This window comes from Bos indicus, chromosome 23 (genome assembly GCF_029378745.1).
Source record: "Bos indicus isolate NIAB-ARS_2022 breed Sahiwal x Tharparkar chromosome 23, NIAB-ARS_B.indTharparkar_mat_pri_1.0, whole genome shotgun sequence".
In the NCBI taxonomy this organism is placed as follows: domain Eukaryota; kingdom Metazoa; phylum Chordata; class Mammalia; order Artiodactyla; family Bovidae; genus Bos; species Bos indicus.
The window spans coordinates 44,600,016-44,620,974 of record NC_091782.1 but is presented as its reverse complement, the minus strand read 5'-3'; the positions used below and the strand labels follow the sequence as shown (position 1 = coordinate 44,620,974).

At 47.8% G+C, this 20,959-nt stretch overlaps 1 long non-coding RNA gene across 3 annotated transcripts in view; it reads left to right on the top strand.

Annotated features, from left to right (window-relative positions):
- The window catches only part of LOC109577461 (uncharacterized), a 52,695-nt gene that overhangs the window by 8,249 nt on the left and 23,487 nt on the right, over positions 1-20,959 (top strand). The window contains exon 3 of one of the 3 annotated variants that reach the window (XR_011563487.1): positions 8,231-10,935. The exons of 1 other annotated variant lie outside the window; for it this stretch is intronic. This is a non-coding gene — a long non-coding RNA (uncharacterized lncRNA). One more of the 3 variants, XR_011563486.1, reaches the window with a different exon arrangement.

Below are 20,959 nucleotides of genomic sequence, written 5' to 3'. Positions count from 1 at the left end.
TTCTCTGTCTGCAGCATGGTGAAGCTTCTCACAGAAATCCATTTGCAGCCTCTTCAACAAGAATAACAGTAGCACTCACTGTGAGCCATGCCAAGAGTTCCACAAATAATGTCTCAACAGATTCTCACAACCACCCTGTGAGCTCGGTGTTCTCATCATCATGGCTGTTTGACTGATGGGGACGCAGAGGGCTGACGTGGTTTGCCTGAAGTCACCTAGTCAGTAAATGGTAACACTGGGATTTGAACCCAGGCAGTCTGGCTCCCGAGTCTGGGCTCTTTCTTTCCTACTCTGTTAGAGGGTCATCTCTTTCCACGCAGTGGGCTTTTCTCTCTACCCAAGACCCCTGCAGTTAAGTTTGTATGTATACTATACAGCTTCTATTTTATATGAGACCATTTCAAAAGCATTCTGCCTGCCAATGCAGGCAGATGCAGCAGATGCAGATTCGATCCCTGGGTTGGGAAGATACCCTGGAGTAGGAAATGGCAACCCGCTCCAATATTCTTTCCTGGAAAATTCCAAGGACAGAGGAGACTGGTGGGCTACCGTCCATGGGATTGCAGAGAGTCGGACACGACTGAGCGTGCATGCAGTGCCATACCTCGTTCTTGGTTTGGGAACTCATCCCTTTTTCTTCCTCTTCAGGTCTGGGAGTAATAATAGCTCCTCCACTACGGTAGGCAGAATAATGACCTTCCCTTCTCCCAGAGATGTCTGTCCTAATGCCTGGGACCTGTGAATATGACAGAAGGGGCTTTGCGGATGTAATTAAGGATTTGAAATGGGGAGATTATCCTAGATTATCCAGGTGTGGCCCATATACATGGATCCTTATACATGAGTCAGATCCGATAGAGATTTGAGAAAGCTGTGCTGCTGGCTTGGAAGATGGAGAAAGTGACTGTTAGCAAAGGGAAGGGGGCAGCCTCAAGAGCTGGAAAGGACTGGGAACCAGATTCTCCCCTAGAGATTCCAGGAGCACAGCCCTTCCCGCGCCTTGGTTTTAGCCCAATAAGAACCACTCTGCCTTCCAGAACTCTGTAATAATAATACAATTGTGTTGTTTCAAGCTCCCCACCTCTCCCCCCCAAATTCCACAGAGTTGCTGAAAATCCACCCTGCTGTTTTACATAATACAATAACGGAGAAAGATACTACAAAACTATGTCTTATTAGAGGTTATATAATTGAGCATATGTGCAAGTTCCAGGCTGTGGGATACAAGAAATTCATTGTGAGAACTTAGAACCTCATTGGGAAGCAACGGTGCACACATATACAACAAGCAGCAAGTCTTTATTTAAGGGCAAATATGAGCAGGACCTTCCCTGGTGGCTCAGACGGTGGATCCAGGAGATGCAGGAGATGCAGATTTGATCCCTGGGTCGGGAAGATACCCTGGAGTAGGAAATGGCAACCTGTTCCTGTATTCTTGCCTGGAGAATCCCCACGGACAGAGGAGCCTGGTGGGCTGCAGTCCATGGGGTCACAAAGAGTCAGACATGACTGAGCGACTCAGCACAGGACCAAGAGTGAACCCTGGGAAGGTATGCACCCAGGTTGGGTCAGGGGCGCTGGTGTAGCTGAGCATGTTCTGGAACTCTGCCGTTATCTTATCATGTCTCAAAGACCACACATGTGCGTGGGCTAAGTCGATTCAATTGTGTCAGACTCTTTGTGACCCTATGAACCTTAGCCCTCCAGGCTCCTCTGTCCGTGGAATTCTCCAGGCAAGAATACTGGAGTGAGTTCCCGTGCCCTCCTCCAAGGGATCTTCCTGACCCAGGGCTCTAACCCCTGTCTTTTAACATCTCCTGCATTGGCAGGCAGGTTCTTTACCACTAGCACCACTTGGGAAGCCCAGAAGAGCATATAGGAAGCAAGAAAATAATCTTGCTGATACACAGACTCAGACACACAGCTTTCTAGAAGGTGTCAAACAGTTCTCTGCTTTCCCCATTGGAAGTGGAAGTGAAGTGAAAGTCACTCAGTCCTGTCCGACTCTTTGTGACCCCACGGATTATATGGTCCATGGAATTCTCCAGGCCAGAATACTGGAGTGGGTAGCCTTTCCCTTCTCCAGTGGATCTTCCTGACCCAGGAATTGAACCAGGGTCTCCTGCATTGCAGGTGGATTCTTTACCAACTGAGCTCTCAGAGAAGCCTTTTCCCATTGGTAGCCCTTTAATTGACTTAGAGCAGCCTCTGCTGAGTTCCCACTTTCTCTGCTCTCCCCACCTTTCTGTGTTATGCCTGCACCCTCTCCTCAGGGTCTGTGTCATCCTACCAGTCCCTGGAATGGTCCAGAGGTGGAGAGCCTCCAAGATCTATCTGGACAGATGGTGGGGATTCTTACAGACCTTGGTCCCTCACCAAGCACCCTTGCATTCAACGGAAGTTCGCCAGTCTTCAAGACAAACATCCAGAAGATGACCGAGCTCCCTCTCATCCTAATTACAGTTCATCTCCCACAGCCCAGCTCTCACCCACCTGAGTGTGAAGGACGAGGACAATCAAGCAGATTCCAGGGTCTGATGGACTCTGAAGAAGGGCTGGGAATGTGAAGGTGGGGATGGGTATTAAGAGCATTCCAGGCTGGGAGAAAGCATTTCCAGAGGCCAGGAGGGAGGGACAGACAGCCCTGTGCTAGAGGAAAAACAGCAAGGAGGTGGACTCACCTGGGGTGGAAAAAAATGAAAAAAACTGCCTGGGGCAAGAGGGATGACGTTTTGGTGCTGGGAGAACTGTGGTGAGGAATGTATGTTTGGGGAACCCTTCAAGGGAATGACAGGATTCCTCCTTTTTCAGCCCGGTTTTGGACATCATTTACTTCTGCCTGCAATAATGAGGTTTTTTAGTCACTTGGTTGTGTCTGACTCTTCTGTGACCCATGGACTGTAGCCCACCAGTCTCCCCTTTCCATCAATTTCCCAGGCAAGAATACTAGAGTGGGTTGCCATTTCCTTCTCCAGGTGATCGAACCTACGTCTCCTGCATTGGCAGGCGGGTTCTTTACCCCTGAGTCACCAGGGAAGCTGAAGCTCCACTACTCTGGCCACCTGGTTTGAAGAACTGACTCATTGAAAAAGAGCCTGCTGCTGGGAAAGATTGAAGGCAAAAGGAGAAGGGGACGACAGAGGATGAGATGGTTGGATGGCATCACCCACTCAGTGGGCATGAATCTGAGCAAACTCTGGGAGATGGTGAAGGACAGGGAAGCCTGACGTGCTGCAGTCCATGGAGTCGCAAAGAGTTGGACACAACTGAGCGACTTCACTTTCCTTTAGCAACTGAAAACAACAACAACAAGCCATGAGGGGTGGCTGCTGGAGGGAAAATTCCCCCTGCTCCCATTCTGCTTCCTGCAGAGCTCAGAGCACTGACCTGGACACTGTGCTACAGAAACCCCAAGAGTGATTGGCCAGGCCTTGGAAATAATTAACACGCTTACTAGTCAGAGTCACGTCCTCTTACCAGGTATGTCCCAGGGTGGGCGGCCCGGCTATTTGTCACATTTTCCGGGAGGTTGGCTGGAGCCTCCACCTGCTGGGAAGCTCGAGACTGATCATGCAGGTGTCTGACCGAGTTAGCATTGATCCCCAGCCCGGCTGTTGCATTGCACTCCGCGCAAGCAACGCGTTTCTGTTTCTCTAGTATATTAGAGCTGAGTCCTGTGCTCCCTGCTCTGTGCATATCACACAGAAATGATTTCAAGCCTGTTCTTTGCATGTGTAGAGACTGCCTTTTTGCAGGCGAGTATTTCATGAGGTCTTTTCCGACATGCTGTTTCCGTGCTGTTCCTCTCCGATATATCACGGCATTTCTGTGGTTCCCGGCACCGAGGGGGAGAAGATGTTGTCTTGGTGGCGATATCTCATCCAGAATTCCTATCACTTTTGTAAGTGGGAAGGGGGATAATCACACCTACTATAAATATTCTAGGTCCTTACTAAAATATTTTTTCATTGAGAGTGGTATTTGATATACGACGTTTCCTTCTTGGATTCCTGCCAGTGAGTTTTAGGGGATTACCCAAAGGATTTTGTTATGAGCTGAGCCACTTACAGACTGCTCCTATGGATAGGGGCTCAAGGGATGGAATGTGGCTGCGGGGAAACCCAGAAATGAGCAAAGAACTTTGGGAAATTGTCCTGGTCGGTATTGCAATGAGAGGAGAGAGCCTGCCAGGTACGATTGGCTTTATTAGGAAAAACGGTTTACTGCTTAAATGGTGAATTTCTGCTCTTTTGCTTCCTGTTCTGCCACATGGTTTGCATAGCGAGGCGACGCCAGTTTCCATCTACAAGCTTGGGTCCTGGGATCAGATGGCTGGGATTCGAAACCCAAGCACCAAGTTATTTAAATCCCAAAGCCTTCGCTTTATAATCTGGAAATGATAATAATAATAACAGCAACAGCAGCAATTGTATCTAACTCAGAGGACTATTTTAAAAATTAAATAATAACGAGTCACGTGATACATTTAGTGTCTGGCTTATAGCATAACAAGGAGGTCAGAATGCCATTGTCTTCCGTTGTCAGTAACAGTATTATTTTTATATTGTTTTAATGAACTGGAAGGTTCAGAGTACATAAAAGATAATACTGATGATGGGAAAATTTTAGAAAAAAAGTACGAGTTTTGGATAATAATCAGGAATGAAGTATTTACATAGACCCTTACAGGCATCATCACTGTGTTTCTCTCTGTAGAGATTTGCTGCCAGCTCACAGAAGAAGTCCTTCCACATTCTTTGGGCTTGCACACATGTGGGAGTGTGTGTGTGTGCATGTGCGTGTCTGTACATATGTATATTGCTTCATGGAATACTCCTTTGCAAAATGTAGAGGGAAGCATTGTGGGCTGTGAAGGAGACCATCACAGAAAAAAAGAGATTTCTCTTGTGTCCTTTCAAATGGACCACTGCCCACTGAAGCACCTTTTTCTTCTCTCTGAAGCCAAGTAAAGGCATCGGGGCCTATCGTCTTTCAACAGCACTCTTTCTTCTTCTTCTGTTTGGATTTCTCTAAGCACGCTTCCCCAGGCGTCTGGAAAATTAAATGAAAGAAATAAAATAATTCATCTTTTTTTCCCCCTTGGAGTGAGGACCTGCAGAAATAAAGGAAGCCGAGATACTTACAATAGGATCCATGTAGGTTTCAGGGAACAAAGAGAGACAACAATCACATGGATGGCTTAAAAGAGCTACACCTCAGGGTAGACCCGTTATGCAAGAGAAATGAAGCTGGTGGTAACTCCAGCCACTTAAAGAAGGAGTCCATCGTCTTACAAAGGAAGATGCGCGTGTGCTCTTGTGTGTGTGCTCAGTTGTGTCTGAGTCTTTTCGCCCCCATGGACTGTAGCCAGCCCGCCAGGCTCCTCTGCCCATGGAATTTTCCAGGCACAAATACTGGAGTGGGTTGCCATTTCCTATTCGAGGGTATTTTCCTGACCCAGGGATTGAAACTTGGCGTCTCTTGCATCTTTTTCACTGGCAGGTGGATCCTTTACCGCTGAGCTGCCTGGGAAGCTCCTGCAAAGGGAGATACTCACTGTCATAAAAAGGTTTGCCTTCTGGTTAGGGATCTCTCACTTGGGTGATACAGACAGTACTAGACAGCACCCTGGGGGAATTGAATTGGGAAGGGACAGTAAAGAAACAAAGAGGAAACAAATTGGGAAACAAAGAGTATTCCTGATGTTAATTGGGGCTAGCACCTCTGACTCAGGAGGTGGTTTGTAGGGGCCCCGGTCAGGCCTCTTCAGAGCGGGCATGGCGGTGAGCTGCAGGCAGGGTTTTGAGAAAATCTGAGCAATGGTGGAGAGGGCTTCCCCGACCCTGTTCTCTGCTTTGCTGTCAATCCTGAGAGGTGATAAGCACGTGGGCTGCTGGGCGCGTGATGCTTAGAAACACCCTTCCTCAGGGGAGCCCCAGCTATTCAGGCGGCGTCTCTTATGCTTTGGAAAATCAAAACAAGTGAAGAATCAGGAATGTTCTGGGAAGAAGAAACAGGGATTGCATAGTCTGTAACCTAGGAAAGATTTTTATGTGTTTGGGGAACTGAAAGACCAGTAGGGAGAGAGAAGAGAGAGCAAAGGAGGGGAGCGGCTGGTCGTGGGGGAGAGAGCTGGGCTGCGGGCTGGTGGATGCGGGTCGTGGGAGGGAGCTTAGATTTTTATTGTCAGTGTGTAGGTAACCCAGGGCCTTTGAGCTGGGGAATTGCAAAGGATGTGATATGTACTCACTCAACCTTTAGGAAGATGGCTAAGAAATTTCCGGACACTCTCTGAAATGATAAGCTATTGAAAGTCCTTATCGAAGTTTAGCCCAGGATCTGCGGGGTAGGCTGGGGTACAAGAGACCCGTCCATCTGCTTGTAGTATCCCGTCCACTGGCCGCACAGCATCCCAGATGTCTCTCTTCAGCACCTTCTGGTGTCTACAGGCCTTTATTCAAAATTGAGCTTCTCACTGTTTTCAAGAGGACGAGGCAATAGTCTATATTCCTGGCCCCTGGATATTGAAGAGGAAGGTCACAAAATGAAATTTCACCTTGGAGATTTTTCTAAATTAGAAAGCTCTCCCAAATGTAACTAAACTGGAGAGAATGGAGTGATCTCTTTAAGAAATCTTCAAAATGCCAGTAAAGTTTTCTCCAGGTTGTGTTTCTCCAAATCAAGCTGTAACAATTTGTAGGACTTCTGGTGGCTCAGGGGTGAAGAATCCACCTGCAATGCAGGAGATGTGGGTTCGATCCCTGGGTTGGGAAGATCCGCTGCAGAAGGAAGAAACGGCAACCCACTCCAGTATTCTTGCCTGGGAAATCCCCTGGACAGAGGTGCCTGGTGGGCTACAGTCCATGGGTTTGCAAGAGTCAGACACGACTTAGCAACTAAACCACGACCACCAATGATGTGTAAGAAAATGACAGACCCTACTCTAAGGCTTCAGCTATTTGAAACGGGTAAAATACAGGTATATATATCAGTCAGCTGAAGTTTAGTTATGCTGCAGGAACAAAGAACCCCAACTCTATGTTCACAAAGACAAGGTCCTTTCCTCCCTAAGTTACAGTTTGCAGGCCACCTGGACTCTGTTCTGTGCCGTTTTTATCCCAGAACCTCGGCCGAAGGAGCAGGCCTGCCTGGAACACAACAGCTTCACTGCGGAGGGAAGAGCGGTGGCGAGACGACCCATCAGCTCTGAAGGCTCCTGGCCGAGATGGCACAGGCTGTGCCATCTCTCACATTTCATTGCCCAAAGGGAATCAAATGGTCAAGCCCAATGTTAGCAGGAACAGAAGAATAATTGTTCTGTAGAAACTGGTCTGCAGAGAAGGGCAGTGAATATTACGAACAAATAATACGGCATGTAACAATGCAATATTTTGCTCTCTCCATTTCTTTGAACCAAATTTCAAGGGGAAAATTCAGTGACAGTCTTTTATTAATAGAACTGAAAACTTTCAGATACTGCAATTCAGAATGTGATCCAGTCCCTGAAAATTAGCATCACACGCATTCCTTTTGAAGGATAACTTGTGAAAGTCTGAAACGTGCAGTTTGGAAGTGATTAGCCCAATTTTACTAGAAGAAAAGAGCATTTAATAAAGCAGAGTTCTCAGTTTCTAATCTCATCTTGTACCAATTCCTCAAACATTTGAGACCAACTGCTAGGGGCACTTTTATACAGAGAAAAGAAAAAAGGAATCTTGTATTTCTTTCTTCAAGTTAGGGTGAATGGGATGAAAAGACTATATTGTTCACATAATTTTAGTCAGTGTTATGTCCACTTAAGAAAATCTGTATTGTGTGGTTAGGAGTAGGAAACTATATTCATCAAGGAGGAAGAGAAATGCCAGCCTAGGTAAGTCAAGGAGAAAACTGAAAGTAGCTCAGTCGTGTCTGACTCGTTGCGACCCCATGGACTGTAGCCCTCCAGGCTCCTCTGTCCCTGGGATTCTCCAGGCAAGAATCCTGGAGTGGGTTGCCATTTCCTTCTCTAGGGGATCTTCCTGATCCAGGGATCGAACCCAGGTCTCCTGCATTGCTGGGGGATTCTTTACTGTCTGAGCCACCAGGGCTGTAAGGACAGTATAAGCCAAACATCAAATATGTCAGTTCTAATAGAGGATTCACCCGTTCTTGCCTGGACTATTGCAGTGGCCCCAACTGGCCTCTTTGTTTCTGCCCTGGCCACACTGACGTCTTTTTATTCTCCACACAGCTGTCAGAGTGGGTCTTCTGGAACTTAGAGTATATCATGTTATGCTCAGAATCTGCACAGAACCTTTGAAGGAGGCTTCCAGCTCGCTCTGAACCATATCCAGAGTTCTCTCCATGGTTGGTGGGACCCTGAGTAATATGCCGTCCGGACAAGCTTTCTGACCTCATCTCCCAGCACTCGCCCCTCCCCGACTCTGCTGCAGTCACACTGACCTCCTCCACCTTCCTCTCACTTGACAAAGCTCTGTGTCTCAGGACCTTTGCACTGACTGTTCTATTAGTTAGGACACTCTTGACTTCAAAAACCCACATTCCCAATACGTTTGCTTTATCAGGGGGCCTTCCCTGACCATGCTACCTAATACAGCACCCAGACCTTCTCTGCCTACTTCTCCTGCTTTAGTTTTCCTCCTTTGCATGTGTCACTCCCTGACGTCGTATCCACGGTCATTCTCCACCTCCTTTTACTAGATTATAATCTCCAAGAGATTGGGTTCTTCATTTCACTCACTGTTATATCCCTGATGTTAAGAACAGTGATTGGCACATAGTAGGTGCATAATAAAATTTGTTGGATGAATGAAATAAACCATTGTTATTATTCCTGATTTCATGAGATGCATGTAAATACTAACATGCTGTTAATACAGAGACTAGTATTAACAGAAATGTGTTTCTGTACATAAATTCATTCCATAAAACTCTGATGAAAAACCCTACACATTAAATGTTTCACAAGAGAATTGGTCTCTTTTAAAACATCCCATAATTTTCTCTGCTTCTGTTAATTTTCTTTCTTTCTTTTATTTTTTGGCTGCATGGTGTGACATGTGGGATCTTAGTTCCCTGACCAGGGATCAGACCTGTACCCACGGTGTTGGAAGCACAGACCACAGTGGTCTAACCACTGGCCAACCAGGGAAGTCTCTAGAAATTCTCAGTGTTTACAGTACTGTGAAGCATAGCAGGTGATCACAGAACCCTTAGTAACAGGCCAGCTGAAAAACTCATCAGATATGTTCGCACATGAAGGATGAACTGTCCTTTGTAAGCTGGACATAGTGGATTATAGTTATAGCAGCAATGATGAGAGTGAGAAGAATAGCAAGAGTAGGGGTGATGAGAAAACAGAAGTAAGCCTGGAGCCTAATCAGGCTGATGAGACAACTATCAAGATGACTAAATGGAAGTAATAAACAGACCGCCAGGCTCAGAGCCGTCTGGTTACGAGTCAGCCCACACGCTAGTGATCAGGACTTCCATAATCTTGGAAGATTGCCTTCCGAATTCTCCTGTTCTTCTGTCTCCATGAAGACAGCTGCAACCAAAATGATGACGCATGGTGAGTCCTTACTGTGTACTCACTGAAAGAAGGCGTAATGGAAAGAGTGAGCTGGATTTCCTCTGGAGGTTGGATGGACCCTCCACAATGATGATGAGTGATTAAGACACTTTAATGGTTCGGAGTGGGGATGGCTGATTATGACCCCAGAGCTTGAAGCTTATTGAAATACCACCCCCAAAAGGAGAGCCTCACCCAGCGAGATGAGTGTTGTTGTTATTTTTATTCAGTTGCTAAGTCGTGTCTGACTCTTTGCAACCCCATAGACTGTCGCATGCCAGGCTCTTGTGTCCTCTCCTGTCACCTAGAGTTTTTTGCTCAGATTCATGTCTATTGAATCTGTGATACTATCTAACCATCTCATCTTCTGTCATTCCCTTCTCTTGCTGCCTTCAGTCTTTCCCAGCATCAGGGTCTTTTCCAGTGAGTTGGCCCTTCGCATCAGGTGGCCAAAGTATTGGAGCTTCAGCATCAACTCTTCCAATGAATATTCAGGGTTGATTTCCTTTAGGATTGACTGGTTTTATCTCCTTGTTGTTTAGGGGACTCTCAAGAGTCTTCTCCAACACCACAGTTGGAAAGCATCAATTCTTTGGCACTCAGCCTTCTTTATGGTCCAACTCTCACATCCATACATGAATACTGGAAAAACTATAGCTTTGACTATATGCACCTTTGTCAGCAAAGTGATGTCTCTGCTTTTTAATATACTGTCTAGGTCGTCATAGCTTTCCTTCCCAGGAACACAGGTTCTTTAATTTTATGGCTGTGTCACCATTTGCAGTGACTTTGGATCCCAAGAAAATAAAATCTGTCACTGCTTCCATAATTTGGCCTCGAAGAAGGGGGTCCAGCAGGCATTTGTGGCCTTCTCTCCTAAGGTAGAGCGCAGGCTTTATCTTTGGCTGGAGATGGTTGCCCAAGCCTGTATCATATCCATGCTTCTTCCCCAGCTGTGAGCTGACAAAGCCATGTCTACACAGGCCAGCCAGGCTGCCGGGTTGGGTAGCTCGGGGCTGCTGGACCCTGGCCATAGGGGGCAAGTCCATCACCGCCCTCATCCTTCTCAGAAAGCGTGGCAGCAAGGTGCTTGTTGTAAAAGTCAGAGGAAGGGAATTCACGCCTGTAGAATTTGTAATCTAACTCCAGGCGCATAGCGGGTGCCCCATAGACATCATACCTACTGTTGCCTAGAAACAAACTTTCTCGCTTAGTATCAGCATCCTTGTTTTAGAGGCAAAGGAGTCACCTCTCAGACAAAGTAAGTAGCTGCCCCACCACTCAGGACCTGGGCAGGAAATTCACGACCCACTCAAAAAGCTTAACCAGAACAGGATTTCAGGAGGGCTGCTATTTACTGAGGTGTGGGCAGGGGGCAAGCGATGGCGCCTCTGGGGCTGAGTGGGAAGCCGTGACTGGCCCCAAGCCTGCAGGGGGCCGGGTGTCATCAGAGGCTGTGAGTGTGGGGCGGAGGGCAGTGGACGGGAGCTGGTCCTGTCCAGGGATGCAGCGTGGCCCCATCAAACCGTGTCCTCAGCGTCGAAGCAGGGAGAAGCGAGGGGAATGAATACTTCTGCTTCTCTGTGTTCCTGTCCTGTCACCGCCCTTCACCCCCTCCCTCCCTTCTGCTCTCTGGTGCTCCTTTCTCCATCCCTCCTCCCCGCCTTCTCCTCTCTCTCCCCCCTTCTGTTTCTCTTTCCCCTTCTCCTTTCCCTCCACCCTACTTTCCTTCTACCCTTCCCTCCTTCCCTTCCTCTGCTGGAACCCACCAGGCCTTGAGACATCACTGAATAAGACCCAACTCCCTCTGCACGGTATTCACTGCAGCATCAGGCTATTAGGGAGCTTGTTCCATTAAGGACACTCTGTGTTTTCAAGCCCCAAGCGCAATTTACTTTAGAATTTTATTTTTCAAAAGGGGCTCCCATCTGCGAACGCCTTAAAGATCCCTCAGGCAGGAAGGCAACCCGAGTTTGCAGCTCCTTCTCTGAGGGCCACGTGTATCCGCAGCTGCCCCTACTCAGCTGCCCGAGCCCCAGGCCTTTGCTGCTGTTGTTCCTTTATTTAGTTTTAAATATGTTTTCCACCGTGCCTCTGACCCAACAGGACCTGTGTCTTTCTGCTCTCTCATTTTGGAGCTCTCCAACACCCATGAGTTTTCTTGAGGAAAGTGGGGTGTGTGGGACCAAGCCCAGTGACCAGGTGCCCCCTGTCTGGGCCAGGAAAGACCTCCCCAGGTGGGATCTGGGGAGGGCTCAGGCTTTCCTGCTATGGACCAGGGCAAAGCGCTGGTGCCTTTCTCTGCACCCCCGTTTATAAAACGGAGATAATGACCCCTTTTCCTTTTAACCGGAGTGCGGGGAGGCTTTGGTGCATTTCTAAAGGACTTGGAGCCCCCCATTTGGTAAGTGGAGAGTGCTGGGCATGCCGTGGTTCTCAGCATTCACAGAGAAACGCCTTCACTTAAGTTTGCTCTGCGCCCTCGCCATCTCCCCGGTGTTATTGACTAAAGTACTCTCCAAGAAGAATTTCTTCGAGACTCCCATGTTGACATCCTTCCTACTAGTGTTTCGAGAGCCAGGCTTGCTAGCTGTTTGTTCCTTTGGATGAAAGCCTGCGATCACTCTATTAAGCACTTTCCCTTCAGTGGGAAGAAAGAAGAGAGGGTAGGGAGTGGGGGAAGGGAGCAGGAATCCAATAACTGCTCCCCAAAGTAGACAGTAGGCCTTTGCTTCTCAGGGTTCCCCCTGCTTCAGCCCTCGTGTGCTTTGAGAAATTAAATCTGGAGCAGGTATACCTACTGCAACGGGGACTGGGCTTTTCCATAGGATGGGTTGGTGTGAGAAGCCTTCCGGTGCTGGGGAGGCATGATAGTACATTGGCCGGGGTGGATTCGAGTTGCAGTGACTCAGTCTCTCTCTGTCTGTGTCTCTACCTCTGTCCTCTTTCCAGCAAAAGCATCTGGCCCTCAGACTTTCCTTCTGTAATCCTCTGACCCTGTTTCCCCACATCAATTGCCTTGTTGCCGGAGAAACCAGCAAACGAAGGAAATTTGAGGACCACGAACACATCTTATATGCTCTATAGGGAGGAGGAACCAGTGTCTGTGTGCAGGGGAGCCTAGACTTCTGGGCACATCAGACAAAGCAACAGCACCTTCTTCTGGCATCTCTGGGGCATCCTTGGCAGGCAGCCTGGGGAGGTGGAGCGAGTACTACCCTCTGATTCAAGAATCAGAACTCACAGGTTCTTTCATCCGGGCCTCATCTTGAGCAGCCTTGTGACTTTGGACTAGTCCCTAAACATCTCTAGCCTCAAATACCAATATGTCACAGGATTTTTGTAAACATCATTCATTGATTTAGCAAGTATATGTTGAGTGCTTGTGTGCCAGGCACTGAGCAAATGTTAGGGCTGTCAGTCTTTGCTTCCAATATGTTTCTGGTCTACAGGAGAAAGTGAAAGTGAAAGTTGGTCAGTCGTGTCCAACTCTTTGTGACCCCATGGACCGTAGCCCGCCAGTCTCCTCTGTCCATTGGATTCTCCAGGCCAGAATACTGGAGTGGGTAGCCATTCCCTTCTCCAGGGGATCCTCCCAACTCAGGGATCAAACCCAGGTGTCCTGCATTGCAGGCAGATTCTTTACCATCTGAGCCACCAGGGAAGCCCAAGAATACTGGAGTGGGTAGCCTATCCCTTGTCCAGTGGATCTTCCTAAGCCAGGAATTGAACCAGGGTCTCCTGCATTTCAGGTGGATTCTTTACCAGCTGAGGTTTATGGGAAAAGTGGATGTGAAATAGATCAAGACAATCATGTCTGATGAGCAAGCACAGTGGGCTACCATAGGGAAGAGAGACGAGTCAGGGGAGGGGCACCCCGCCCCGTCTTGGATGGTGATGGAAGGCTGCCTGGAGGAGGCCACAACCGAAGTGAGAACTGATTGGTGGAATAAGTTGGCAAGGAAAGGGGGTGCAAAGACCCAAGAGGGCATTGCCCATCATTTTGGAATGGCTGCAGTGGAGAGAGAGAGGAAGAGCAGCCAGGTTAAGGGGAACCATCGGCAGTGGGGGTGTTGATGGGTGACTGCCCAGAGACTTTGGCAGCAATAATGCAGGGATGGTGTTAAGAGGTTCAAGCATCATCTGGGGCAGTAAAGAGCCACTGAAGACCTTTAAGTGAAGGGATGGCATAATCAGATCTGTACTATAGGAAAGGTGCTTTCACTGCAGTGTGGAGCTGAAACAGAGAGGGTGTGTGGGATATTTTCCATTTGTTGCTCCAAACCTGCCTGCTGCCTCTCTCCATCCTTCTCTGTGTTCCAGTAGGCTGACAGTTTTGGGAATGCAACAGAGGGCTTCTCTGCCCGCTGATTTGCAGATGAGTCCAGACCACAGAGGGCAGGAGCAGGGGATGGGAAGGGGGACGGAGTTGGAAACTGGGGCGTCTGTTCCCCAGCTCCCTCCCTGCTGTGGCCTCATATGGGCTGAGGCTGTGCTCCCTCCTGCAGTCTCTGCTCCCCTCCTGCAGCCCCAGTCCTGCCTGGCTGCCCTTTCCCCTCTTCGTGCTCTCTCTCTGGGTTATACATAGTGACAGCTCCCTTCAGGTCCAGGTGCCTAAGGCTCCCCTTGTTGCTAGCCCCAGGGGACATCACCATCCCTTGTGGGTTTCCATCAACCCTGCCAAGACCCTTTGTAAATAGGGATTCTTCAAGGACCCGTGGCAGGGTGCCATCTGCTGGGCTCTGGCCCTGGCACAAGGGATTGTGGCTGGAACAGTGCAACGTGAAGCTGTTAACATGTGCCCAGGCCAAAATGAGAGTGGGGAAGAGTCAGGAGGGAGTCAGTGGAGTCCAAGGTTACTTTTGAGATAAAAGCAACAGGACTTAGATGTAGGGATGAGGGTGGGAAGCTGTGATTGACCTCTAGGTCCTGGCTTTTAACTGGGAGGATGGTGGTGATGTTCACTGAAATGCCAGGAGGGTTGGAGTAGATTGGTTTGGGGTAGAAAGAGATACTGAGAGTCCTTAAAGTGGAAATTCTCCATAGGCACTTGGTTGTAAAAATCTATGTTTCAGAAGAGGAATCTGGGCTGGAGATTCATTAGCATAGACACAGTAGATGCCATAAAAGAAAGTCTAATGACCCAGGCAGAATGCAGAGAGTGGGAAGAGAAGGAAAACCAGGCAGCTGCCCTGAGGAAGGGACACTCGGAAGGCTGATGCACTGGAGGCTGAGAATCCACCGTCTGGGGCAACAGGAGTGGAGTTAGAAAGCTATAGAGACGAGCAACCTTCATCAGTCATTCTTCCATGTGTATGAAAGATGATGTGATTGACAGCCTCCTCATCCAATCAAAGCTTTCCTCTCTGGTTAGAAACCTTTTCCTTTATTGAGCCCCTTGATGAGAAAGGGGAGTTCAAGATAGTCTTGTGTGTGAAGTGTGAAAGTCTCAGTCATGTCTGACTCTTTGCAACCCCATGGACTATACAGTCCATGGAATTCTCTAGGCCAGAATACTGGAGTGGGTAGCCTTTCCCTTCCCCATGGGATCTTCCCAACCCAGGGATTGAACCCAGGTCTCCCACATTGCAGGCACAGCTGAGCCACAAGGAAAGCCCAAGAATACTGGAGTGGGTAGCCTATCCCTTCTCCAGAAGATCTTCCCAACCCAGGAATTGAACCGGGATCTCCTGCATTGTAGGTGGATTCTTTACCAACTGAGGTATTATGGAAGCACCCAAGGTAGCCTTTCAACTCCATAAACATCGGTTGACTGTTTACTATATGTGAATCTCAGAAACTCCTCTAAAACCAAGTGACCCCTGGGAACACCTGATGCTCAGGGCTCATGTCTCCTATTAAAGATGTGGTAGGGACTTCCCTGGCTATCCAGTCGATAAGAATCTGCCTTGCAATGCAGGGGACGTGGGTTCAATCCCTGGTCAGGGAGCTGGGATCCCAGATGCCACGGAGCAACTAAGCCTGAACACCATAGCTACTGAGCCCATGTGCTCCAGAGTCCAAGTGCCACAATGAGAGAGCCCTGAGCTGCAACTACCGAGACCAGGCACCACAGCTAGAGTCTGAGCATAGCAACGGAACATCTGTATGACATAACGAAGATTCCACAGCTAAGTGGAAGTGCCACAGCTAAGAGCCAACACAGAGGGAAAAAAAGTTGTGGCAAAATGAACATAATATAAAATTATATAAATATAAAATTTGCCACCTTTATCATGTTTAAGATTCAGTAGTGTTAAGTATCCAAAATCACTGCAGATGGTGACTGCAGCCATGCAATTAAAAGAAGCTTACTCCTTGGAAGGAAAGTTACCACCAACCTAGACAGCATATTAAAAAGCAGAGACATTATTTTGTCAACAAAGGTCTGTCTAGTCAAGGCTATGGTTTTTCCAGTAGTCATGTATGGATGTGAGAGGTGGATTATAAAGAAAGCTGAGTGCTGAAGAATTGATGCTTTTGAACTGTGGTGTTGGAGAAGACTCTTGAGAGTCCCTTGGACTGCAAGGAGATCCAACCAGTCCATCCTAAAGGAGATCAGTCCTGGGTGTTCATTGGTAGGACTGATGTTGAAGCTGAAACTCCAGTACTTTGGCCACCTGATGGAAAGAGCTGACTCATTTGAAAAGACCCTGATGCTGGGTAAGATTGAAGGCAGGAGGAGAAGGGGATGACAGCGGATGAGATGGTTGGATGGCATCACCGACTCAATGGACATGGGTGTGGGTGGACTCCAGGAGTTAGTGATGGACAGGGAGGCCCGGCGTGCTGCGGTTTATGGGGTTACAAAGCCTCGGACACGACTGAGCGACTGAACTGAACTGAGTGTTAAGTATTGAACTTCCTGGTAGCTCAGCTGATAAAGAATCTGCCTGCAGTGCAGAAGACCCCAGTTCGATTCCTGGGTTGTGAAGATACCCTGGAGAAGGGATAGGCTATGCACTCCAGTATTCTTGGGCTTCCCTGGTGGCTCAGTCAGTAAAGAATCTGCATACAATGCAGGAGACCTGGGTTCGATCCCTGGGCTGGGAAGATCCCGTGGAGGAAGGCATGGCAACCAACTCCAGTATTCTTGCCTAGAGAATCCCCATGGACAGAGCCTTGCGGATGAGGTACTGTCCATAGGGTTGCAAAGAGACAGACATGACTAAGCAACTCAGAACAGCACAGTGTGAAGTATTAATATGTTCACATTGTTGTATAATGGAGAAGGCAATGGCAACCCACTCCAGTACTCTCGCCTGGAAAATCCCATGGACAGGGGAGCCTGGTAGGCTGCAGTCTATGGGGTCTCTAACAGTCAGACACAACTGAGCAACTTCACTTTCAACTTTCACTTTCATGCATTGGAGAAGGAAATGGCAACCCATTCCAGTGTTCTTGCCTGGAGAATCCCCGGGTCGGGGAGCCTGGTGGGCTGCTGTCTATGGGGTCGCACAGAGTTGGATACGACTGAAGTGACTTAGCAGCAGCAGCAGCATTGTTGTATAATCAATCTCCAGAACCCCTTTAACCTGCAAAGCAGAAACTCTACCCATTAAACAATAGCTTCCTCCCCCGCAGCTCCTGGAAAGTACCATTCTACCTTCTGTCTCTACGAATTTGACTGCAGACAGACTGCAGAGATATTGTGGGTTTGGTTACAGACCTCTGTGATAAAGCAAGTCACATGAATGTTTTGCTTTCCCAATGCATATAAAAGCTATGTTTATGTTGTACTGTAGTCTATTAAGTGTGCAATAGCATTATATCTAAAAAAAAACTATGTATACAATTTACTTTAAAAATGCTTTATTGCTAGTCCCTTCACTGTTCACCTGAAACCATCACAACATTGTTAATTGGCTATACACCAATACAAAATTAAAAGTTTAAAGTTTGAGATAACAAAGAAAAATACTTCATTGCTAAAAAAAAGTGTTAACTACCATCTGAGCCTTCAGTGAGTGATAATGTTAATATCACAGATCACTGATGACAGATCATAGAACAAATATAATAATAATGAAAAAGTTTGAAATAGTAGGAGAATTACCAGAATGTGGCGCAGAGACAGGAACTAAGCAAATGCTGTTGGAAAAATGGAACCAGTAGACTTGCTGGATGCAGGGTGGCCACAAACCTTCAGTTTGCAAAAAAAAAAAAAAAAGAGAAATGCAATAAAGAGCAATAAAACAAGGTATGCCTATATTCTAGATTCCTCCTAGAGTACAGTATTTGTACAGTAAGGGGTTTCCTACTTACGAACGTTCAAGTTGAGAAGTTTCAAAGATGTGACCGTGGGTTTGCAAGTCCAGTCAGGTAAGTTATTAATCATTCATGTGTCTGGCATACACTGTCAAATTCGGGCATGCTCTACGAGTGGCTGTGCTTTGCGGCACTTACTGCCCAGTGCTGTATAGAGTACAGTAGTGCAGTGCCTTTATTTCAAGCCCAGGATATCCAGAAGCAAGGGAAAAAGCAGCAGTGTATAGCCGACTGTGCTAGGCTAACTTTGTTTAACTTACAAACAAATTGATGAGCTCTCAGAACAGAAGTCGTTTGTATGCACTGTAAGTTGTGGCTTATTTCACATAGTATAATGTTCTTAAGAGCTTCCCAGGTGGCTCAGTGGGTAAAGAATCCACCTGCAATGCAGGGAGGGGGAATCCCCTGGAGGAGGGCTTGGCAACCCACTCCAGTATTCTTGCCTGGAGAGTCCCACGGATAGAGGAACCTAGTGGGCTATAGTCCATAGGGTCTAAAAGAGTCAGACACGACTGAGTGACTAACACGCACGCACAGTGTCCTCAGAGTTCATCCCTGATGTAGTCTATGTCAAAATGTCCTCTTTTTTTTTAAGCTGAATAATATCCCTTTGTATGGATAGACAACATTTTGGCTTTTCATTCATCTGTCAGTGGACACTGGGTTTGCTTCCATATTTCTGTTGTTGTGAGCAATGCTGTTATGAACATGAGTGTAAAAATCTGTTAGAGTTCCTGTTTTCAGTTCTTTGGGGTTTATCCCTGGAAGTGAAATGCCTTAGGATTTTTTTTTTTTGCATTTAACAAAATACTAATTTGTCTTAATGAACGTTTAAATCTGTGATTGAAGAATAGTGAAGAATGGAGGGTTTTAGTCTATTTTTGACTTATGCAACGTGCATTACTTTTCCATCCTGTGTTACTTGGCATCTCTGAAACCTCCCAGAGGCTTCCAGGAGAGATTTCTGGAGCACTGGGATATTCCTCTGGAACACTCGTCTCCTCCTCCAGGCTTGTACTTCCTTATTCATTGCCTGAGTCGGTGGCCCCAGGGAGCTACTACTTGTGTGACTGTCGTGTTTCCTTAGCATAGTGTCAGGGTTTGTGCCCGCTGTGGTGTGCATCAGGATTTCCTTGCTTTTTAAGATGGTATGTCCGTCTCCTCTGTTACATCGTGGGGCGTTTCTCAGTTCACTAAGGCCTTTTATACCCAGCAGGGGAGGGGGTAGTTATTATTCCTGGATTGCAGCTGAGGAAACAAGCCCCGTGGCTTCGGGACCACACAGAGACCAGCACACAGGCTCTCGGTGTCTGGTCCATGGTGCTTTCGCTGGAGCACAGCTGTTATGGGCAGAGCCCTCTGGGCGTGCACTTGGCAAAGTGGACGCTGGAGGTGGAGAGGGGACAGGAGGCCCCCAGATAGAGAGAACAGGTCCAGGGACAAGTCGGTGACAAGACAGGAGTGGAGAAAAGGCCGGGGGTGGCGGAGGGCCTGGCAGCAGGCCTTCTGTCTGTAGGGCAGGGGCTCATTTTGCTCTGGGACACAGGAAAGGGGGTGAGCCAGGTGGCCCTGGGAGCAGGGGGACCGGTCAGCCCTAAGGTGACTCCCCAAAGTTAACATCAGTGATGAGAGCAGCCAGGCAGGAGACAGGGTGATGAGGGCAGGTGTGACCATGCAGTGCCTACTGTGGGCACATCACCTCGAGGTGCCATCACTGTTTAGTCGCTCAGTCGTATCCAACTCTTGTGACCCCATGAACCACAGCCTGCCAGGCTCCTCTGTCCATGGGATTCTCCAGGCAAGAATACTGGAATTCCTTCTCCAGGGGATCTTCCTGACCCAGGGATCGAACCTATGTCTCTTGCATCTCCTGCATTGGCAGGAGGATTCTTTATCACTGATGTTACTGCTAAGTCACTTCAGTCATGTCCTATTCTGTGCGACCCCATAGACAACAGCCCACCAGGCTTCCCCATCCCTGGGATTCTCCAGGCAAGAACACTGGAGTGGGTTGCCATTTCCTTCTCCAATGCATGAAAGTGAAAAGTGAAAGTGAAGTTGCTCAGTCGTGTCCGACTCTGTGCGAGCCCATGGACTGCCGCCTACCAGGCTCCTCTGTCCATGGGATTTTCCAGGCAAGAGTACTGGAGTGGGGTGCCATTGTCTTCTCCGTATCACTGGTGTTAGAAGCTCCCTAAATAAACTGAGTGAACTGCGGCCTTCTGGGAGAGTTCTCCTTGGAGCATCTTGCAGCTTGGTGGGGAGAGTAATCGCCTCTCCCTTAGGGTTCACGTCCAGACCATCAGACAGTCCTGCGTAAGAACAGACCTTTTGTGCTTGGAGAACACACACGTCGTGAACATTGGCCGCCTTTTTGGATGCCCCTGGCCATCAAGCCTACGAGCAGTAGCTCTTCTGTCCCCGAAACAGCTGAATAAACCCTGTGGCCGACACTAAATCATAACCTCTGGGACCTGGGCTTGGCCAGTGGAGGAAATGAGCAGAGGGTTGCTGCCTCTGGGTTCCCAGTAGGAAACGGCTTCATATACTTTGCTGCTCAGTTTCCCGTTCGGAGACTGTTCCAGAACGTTTGCTATTTGTCATGGCGTGCAGGTGGGTTATCCTGGTTAATCATATCTTCTGGTTAAAGGTGACCTATTAGTTCTCATTCGTGGAGCATGACTTTTCAAGAGCATTAGTATGCAACAAAATACTCTGAACTGTAAATTACAAGGAACATAATCCAATCTATTTTATAAGCTACTGACACCACTTGTATTTCCTTAGGAACCTGATTATGAACCTCGTGCACCAAAGATTTGGTAAAACAGGCAAAAGAATGCTGGATAAACAGCTTCTAATGAACTTCCCAAGTCTTGATTCTGTCATATGTTAATTTCCATAAAAGGAACAGAGCTTGTTGGAAGGTGATTAAGATTCAATTAGCTCATAGAAGAGAGTGACCTTAGAGGCAACTTAAGCCAGCTCTGCACCCAGCATGGAATGCCCCTCTCCAAACTTTCTGATGGTTATTTTTTTCCTGCCTTTTCTCAGAAAAACCTTGCTACCGAGGGGTTCACAATGCCATTCCATTTGTGAGTGTACTACTGGAAAATCCCT